General features: G+C 38.7%; 1 pseudogene; it reads right to left on the reverse strand.

The window, feature by feature from the left end:
- Positions 1 to 527: 527 nt before the first annotated feature.
- Positions 528 to 842, reverse strand: LOC142443454 (macrophage migration inhibitory factor pseudogene; annotated as a pseudogene).
- Positions 843 to 6,895: the final 6,053 nt, after the last annotated feature.

The raw sequence follows: 6,895 nt of genomic DNA on the forward strand, positions 1-6,895 counted from the left end.
GAGCAGAGACCATCAGATTTTAGCTAGAGAAGTCATGCCGTGGAGTTTCTTGGTTTTTCTTGACCTCCTAAGTCTGGCTGCTCTGTGGCTGGCTGTGAAGCATCAAGAATAATTAACAGACCCTCCTAAAGATGCTGTGAGCTACAACATTCTTTGAGAAAATCCTGCTACTCAAGAAGCAAGGTTAGACTTTGTAACTGATAGTCATGGCAGATGCATCATAATCTTATCTAATTAGGGAGCGATTGTTGTTACACTTAATGGGAGGTAGAGATTTTAATGTACTTATGTTATCTCCTAACTTTTGGTTTCTTAGTTTTTGTATAAGTATTATATATGTTCTAGGTTTTGTTCTCTTTGGGTTAGTTTTGTATCTAAGTACTATTTCAAATTCTAATTATGGAACACCATTATCGAGAGTTTCCCCTCAGCTGCACATTATACATGCTATTGGATTAAGTGACCTAAATTTCTTTTTTGGGTTTCTGAACCCTTTATTTCTCCGGCGGGCTGGGGCAGGAGGGGGCTCAGGCTAAAGTGGAGCCGTTCCAGCCCACGTTGCTGCGTTCATTGTACAGGAGTTGATGGAGAGCCTGTCGGGGCTGATGCGCAGGCGCTCTGCCAGCTTGCTGTAGGTGCGGTTCTGCACCCCGCCGATCTTGTGGATGCTGTGCAGGCTGCAGAGGGCACACAGCTCTCCAGAGCCACCAAACACCCTGAGCTGGTCCAGGACCATGGGCCGGCTTGCGGGTGGCCTGTTCCAGTTGCTGGGAGAGCTCATAGAGCAGCCCATCGGGCACAGAGGAGCGGGGCACGTTGGTGTTCACCACGAACATAGGCATGATTGCGGAGAGTGGCGTGGGGGGCCGGATGGGCGGACACACGGAGAGACACGCGCGGCGATCCCAGACTTAAATTTTTTTCATAGCCTTCATCTCTCCATGCCTAGCCCAGTTCCTATCATCTATACAGTTATATTTTAGATGTTGGGATTTATAATGTTTACGTGCTCTTTTAGACATGAATAGATATCTTTGATTAAAGACTATATATAGCTTCTAAGGGCAAAATTCCCAAACCATAACTTTATAATATAACTTATGAGTACTGATGACTGAACCTGCAGAGAAAAAAAGCCAGTGTTTCCTCATATCGCATAAAATTCATACCACTTACTAAACACTACTCTGTCTGTACAGGCAAATAGATTCTATTTTACTTTGCTACCTTTTCTTGAAATACATATTATTTGGGTTTGATTCATGTTTAGACTCTAGTTTTGCTCTGTTCCCCTTGGAGCTAATATTTATTTTTCTTATTATATTTATGTACTTCTGAAGGAAAGATGAAAAGATGGTTAAGGATAAGCCACAGAGATGCTGATGCTCAGATAAAAGCAAGGACCATTGCAAATGAAGGTGCCAATCAAGAGCAATATGAAAATATCTTACATAACACTTTTATTGGATTTTGTTATCAATATTTTAAAACTCACTATTATAGAATAATCTAGTTTTGTGTAGCTTCTTATTGTCCTTATTAAAATATTAACTATGAAATGAGAAATGATCTTTTGGTATACATATGGTTATATAGATCATCTTTTGCTTAGCACAGTCATAAGGAAGTGAACTACTTGTTAAACTATTTGAATCCCACCACTGGTTTGAGGCCATTGCTGTGACTGGCGTGCCAGTCCATTTCCTTGAGGGTTTTCTTCTTTTTCACGACCTTCTACTGCTACCAAGAGATTGGTGTCTCTAGATAACACTCTTTTAGACTTGAGTACAAGACACTTTTAGACAAAGTATGAGAACAAAGTCTCATCAGCTCTGTTTTAAAGAGCATCCGAGCTATCTTACCTCCATGAAGGAAATTGGAGAAATGTAAACTAAAGTCCCAGTGAAATACTACTAAGTAACAGCTAGAATGCCAAAGACCAGCAAACATCGTCAATTCTAATTCTAATGAAAATGGAGATCAACTAGGACCTTCACATGAGAGTGGGAGATAAAACATTCAGTTATTTTAAAAAGAAAATTGTTAATTTATTATAAAGTTAAACACTCAATTTACACTATGTCACATAAATTCCATGTTTGGTGTGTGTTGTTGTCAGGAACTGCGGAGTCAGCTCATAGACATCTATGTGCTACGGAACCTGGGCCCACACCATCCTCCCGTTTGCCATCTGTGAGGCTATTCTTGCAGGCACTGCGTGAGTCCCGCCTTTCCAGGGTGTTTTTCTGTTTTAGTGACATTCTATTAAACATGATGCTCCTTTCCAGGGGCAAGTCCCTCCTGATAACACATCCAAAGTAAATGAAATCAATCAAATCTATTCAACTTTCTAAAGAGCATTCTAGCTGAAATTTTACGAACACATTTTTTATTTTGTGCATGTTTTTCTGGAAATCTTGCTATATTTCAAAATTTTCACTAACACTATATTTCAAAGGTATCCATTCTTCCTTCTTCCTTATTCACATTCCAGTTTTCATATGCACATGAAGCTTTGACATTATCAAAGATTAGGTCGGGGCACTGCAGTCTTCAAAGTGTCTATACTTTAAAGATTGTGTCGTGCAGGCCTCACCGAAGCAGGCAGTGTTTCTGACGGTCACAAGTGCCTCGATGGCACCTACATACAACAGTCATTTTTTATACTGCTATAAACACTTCTGAATTATCTTCTGGCAACTTTTACTCCAATATAATATTAATAACGCTGTCCAATAAAATCCACAATCTCTAACCACATTTCCTTACTATTGATTCAATTTCATCATTTCAGACATTTTCATTTCCATCAACAGTAATTATTAATATATTTGGATTTCATGTTTGATCAAGTTTTGAGTGCAATATTTGTCAAAGCATTTTTCATATTTAATATTAGTGGTTGATGCATAATTTTTAAAAATCACTTTATTGGGGGCTGTTACAGCTCTTATCACAATCCATCCATTCATACATTGTGTCAAGCACATTTGTACATGTTTCCATTATTTTGAAAACATTTTATTTCTACTTGAGTCCTTGGTATCAGTTCATTTCCCCTCTCCCCCATCCCATCCTGCCTCCATCATGAACTTTGACCACTGTCTCTCTTCACACACTTTTCTGTTGTTCATCTCCCTGGGAGGGAGGAACAACATATCTCAATAATTATGATTAGTGTCCCCTTTCTTCCCCCACCTTACCCCTACCCTCCTGGTATCCATACTCTCATTATTGGCCCTGAGGGGGTTATCTGTCCTGGATTCCCTGTGTTGCAAGCTCTTACCTGTACCAGTGCACATGCTCTGGTATAGCCAGATTTGTAAGGTAGAATGGGTGTCATTATTGCAGGAGTTAGGGGATGGGTGGAAGGGAGCATTAAAAAACTGGACGAAAGGTGTATGTTTCGTCGGTGCTGTACTGGCTAGTCTCTTTCTTGTGACCCTTCTGTATGTGGAGTGGGGGGTGTCCAATTGTCTGTAGATGGGCTTTTGGGTCTCCACTCACCTGTCCCCACCATCAATATGATCTGGATCTTATATGCTTGATACCCTGATCCATTGACACCTCATGATCACAGATTGGTGTGCTTTTTCCACGTGGAATTTGTTGCTTCTCAGGTAGATGGCTGCTTGTTTATCTCCAAGTCTTCAAGACCCAAGGTGCTATATCTTTGATAGCCAGGCAACATCAGCTTTCTTCACCACATTTTCTTATGTACCCATTTTTGCCTTCAACAATCATGTCAGGAAGGTGAGCATCACAGAATGCTAGGTTATTAGAACAATGTGTTCTTCAGTTGAAAAAGTACTTGAGTAGAGACCCAATGTCTGCCTATTTAATTAATACGTAACATACAAATATAGTTAGAGTGTCTTCCAACCAGAAAGGGAACATCTTCTGAAGACAATTAGTCGTAAGACTTTCGCTGGAAATTTACTTTTTTTGTTATTCTTGAGTCTCTTTTTAAAAATAATTTTGGGAGGCTTGTACAACTCATCACAATTCATGCATCCATCCATTGTGTCAAGCACATTTGTACATTTGTTGCCATCATCATTCTCAAAACATTTTCTTTCTACTTGAGCCCTTGGTATCAGCTCCTCATTTTCCTCCTCCCTCCCTGCCCCACCCCGCCTCCCTCATGTGCTCTTGATAATTTATAAATTATTATTACTTTTCATGTCTTACACTGTCTAATGTCTCCCTTTACCCACTTTTCTGTTGTCCGACCCTCAGGAAGGGGGTATATGTAGATCATTGTGATTGGTTCCCTCTTTCTTCCCCACCTTCCCCTTCCTTCCTGGTATCTATACTCTTATTATTGGTCCTGGGTGGTTTATCTGTCCTGCATTCCCCGTGTTGCAAGCTCTTATCTGTAGTAGTACACATGCTCTGGTCTAGCTGGATTTGTATGGTAGAATTGGGTTCATGATAGTGGGGGGTTGGGGGGAGTAAGCATTAAAGAACTAGAGGAAAGTTGTATGTTTCATCGGTGTTACACTGCACCCTGACTGGCTTGTCTTCTCACCATGACCCTTCTGTAAGGGGATGTTCAGTGGCCTACAGATGGGCTTTGGGTCTCCACTCCGCATTTCCCCCTCATTCACAATGATATGATTTTTTTTTGTTCTTTGATGCTTGATACCTGATCCCTTTGACACCTCATGATACAAAGGCTGGTGTGCTTCTTCCATGTGGGCTTTGTTGTTACTGAGCTAGATGGCTGCTTGTTTACCTTCAAGCCTTTCAGACCCCAGATGCTATATTTTTTGATAGCCGGGCGCCATCAGCTTTCTTCAACACATTTGATTATGCACCTGCTTTGTCTTCAGCGATCATGTTGGGAAGGTGAGCATTATGGAATGCGTTGCTGGCAATTTTTTATAGCAGACAGTACCCTTCTTTCTAGCCTGTCTGTAAGCTCCTCTAAAACCTGTCTAAAACAGGTTATTCTATGGGTATTTGAAATATTGGTGACACATGTTGTAGCATTAGAGCAACAAAACTGACACATTGATAGAAAGAGTGGTAGATTCTTCTTAATCCAATGCCCCGAGGCCTGTGCAGCATATTTACCAAAGGCAAAGTAGCTTTTGCTCTCTTAACTACTGCTTTTATGAGCATTAATTGTGGATGCAAACAAGACAAAATCCTGTACAATTTTAATCTATTCTCTATTTATCATTATATTACCTACTGGTTCAGGTGTGACATTTTAGTTTTCCTTAAATTGCTTCCTTCAGTGATAGGTTATTAAATAAAAAGGAATGATGATTCAAATATGACACCTGACTTCAAAGAGCTTAAAGGTAAGTCAGATATATAAGTAAATAGAATTTTCAAACAAAATAATAAATATCCTCAATAGAGAAAATATATAAATAGATTTAAAAAGGTGAATTAAAACCACCTAAGAGAAATGTAGTAAACTTTAAATGCTAATGTGCTCTACACAAGGAAGCAGGAGCATAACTTAGGTAGGCAGAGATAAAGAGGAAATGGTTTTATTGAAGAAGGATCAGAACATAGAGACACATTAATGTGGGAAATATTAGGATAGAAGACACACCAGATTTTGTGAAATTAAACATATATTTTTGGAGGCATTTAAGAAACATTTATGAATTTGAAGAATTATTTAAAAGAATCAAGAATAGTAAACCACAAGTGTTTATCATTTTGCCTTCAGTATTTGCTACAATTAAATTTTGGGGTCCTTTCTGAGGTAAATGACAGGAAAGAGGAAGTGTTTTGTATGTATCAGTATTAATTAAAAAGCTAAATGCAGAAAATGCAATGAAATAGTTTTAGTATAGTCTCTATGCTAAGAAAGAGTTTTCTTAAGTACCAGTTAAGGTAAAAAATGACTTTTCTGTTAGGGTAAGTCCAAAAGTATTGTTACTAGAGTGATAGTTTATACATGTATTATTTATTCCTAAGAAAATGCATTCAAACCTATTTCTGTGATGTGTGAATGGATTTAGAAAAGTTTTCTCATTAAGACACTTGTCTTTTTCTCCTTTGGGTGTCTTCAAAAGAAAACCAGAAGGTCCATCTGTGACTCCCAAGGGGTTGTGTTGAGCCAGTTCAATTCCAGGCAGAGAGGTTAGGTCAGAAAGTGACAGTGACTATGTTGTCAGATTTTGAAGTGGTAATATCAATGGATTTTTCTTGAAGGACACGGGAGCATCAAAGGAGCTTATTAGGAAGACATGATAAGAGAATGGAAAACGGCATTGGTGATTAAAACACAAAAGCTAGGAATCATGTGCCAAATCATTCTTCCCACCCCCACCTTTCTATTATTACAATACCTGCTGATTCTTTGAGGGTAACAAATGGTGGCCTATGAGAATTTTATTTGGAAATTTTAACCTATCCACCCTGCAACTCTGATCCTGGTCCTTGAGACTAAGTTTTATTCTATAGACTCAATAAAACATTTAAAATTAAGTGATATGAATCCCTCAACCAGGCTTACACTGAACTTTTGACTTGGTGTAAATCCAGGAGTACAGATTTCTATGGAGGAAAGGCTAAGAAAATATACCCACTCTCCTTTTCAGTCATTTACAGACCTACTTGGAAGAGAAAGCCAGGGAAGATAACAGACCTACACAGAGCCTCACGGGAATAGTTATGACACACACTGGGTTGCTCTGGGGAGAAAGAGAAAGCTTTTGACTCCATTAAAATGTTACTCTGGGAAATTCACAGAAACATTTGAACCTTGCCCTTTATGGTCAGAATTGACGCAATGGCAGTGAGTTTATGAAAGATATGTTGAAAAATAATAACTTCACATTTTAATATTTCTGTTAAATGAAAGTTTCCATTTTTATTGTAGCAATGTTTTAAAATTTACCCTCATATATAGGATGTTCCTCAAACT

The sequence above is a fragment of the Tenrec ecaudatus genome, chromosome 3 (assembly GCF_050624435.1).
Source record: "Tenrec ecaudatus isolate mTenEca1 chromosome 3, mTenEca1.hap1, whole genome shotgun sequence".
Taxonomy (NCBI): domain Eukaryota; kingdom Metazoa; phylum Chordata; class Mammalia; order Afrosoricida; family Tenrecidae; genus Tenrec; species Tenrec ecaudatus.